The sequence below is a fragment of the Tupaia chinensis genome, unplaced genomic scaffold (assembly GCF_000334495.1).
Source record: "Tupaia chinensis unplaced genomic scaffold, TupChi_1.0 Scaffold143836_1, whole genome shotgun sequence".
NCBI classification, from domain to species: Eukaryota; Metazoa; Chordata; class Mammalia; order Scandentia; family Tupaiidae; genus Tupaia; species Tupaia belangeri.
The window spans coordinates 911,619-912,062 of record NW_006203686.1 but is presented as its reverse complement, the minus strand read 5'-3'; the positions used below and the strand labels follow the sequence as shown (position 1 = coordinate 912,062).

The following is a 444-nucleotide window of genomic DNA, read 5'->3' as shown; positions in this document are numbered from 1 at the left end:
GGGGGTTCCCCCCCCCCCCCGCCCGCCGTCCGGACCGGCGGCGGGGAGCCAGCAGGTCACCCCAACCTTACTGCCTGCCGGGGTAGCGGAATCTCAGCCGGACGTCGGAGCGGACGGGAATGGGGTGCCGAGCAGGGCAGCTGGTGGCAGGGGGCGTCATTCCGCGCCGCGAAGCAGCCCCTTAAGTCGGAACGAGAGCCCGAGCCCTTCTGATCCGACCGTTCCAAATAAAGGGAGAGAGAGGGAGAAAGAGAGCGAGCGAGGAGAGCCCACGGACGCCCCGGCGCGCGGGGGAAGGGGAGGACGGGAACCGAGGGGAGTGGAGGCGAGGGTGGGACCGAGGCTGGCGGAGAGTGAGGGGACCCAGGCGGGGCACGGGGTTGGAGGGGAGGGGAGGAACAGGGAGGGGCTAGGATGCGTCTGGGAGGGATGGGGTGACCGGGA

General features: G+C 71.2%; 1 protein-coding gene across 1 annotated transcript in view; it reads left to right on the top strand.

The window, feature by feature from the left end:
• BASP1 (brain abundant membrane attached signal protein 1) overlaps positions 1 to 444 on the top strand; it is a 59,925-nt gene that overhangs the window by 489 nt on the left and 58,992 nt on the right.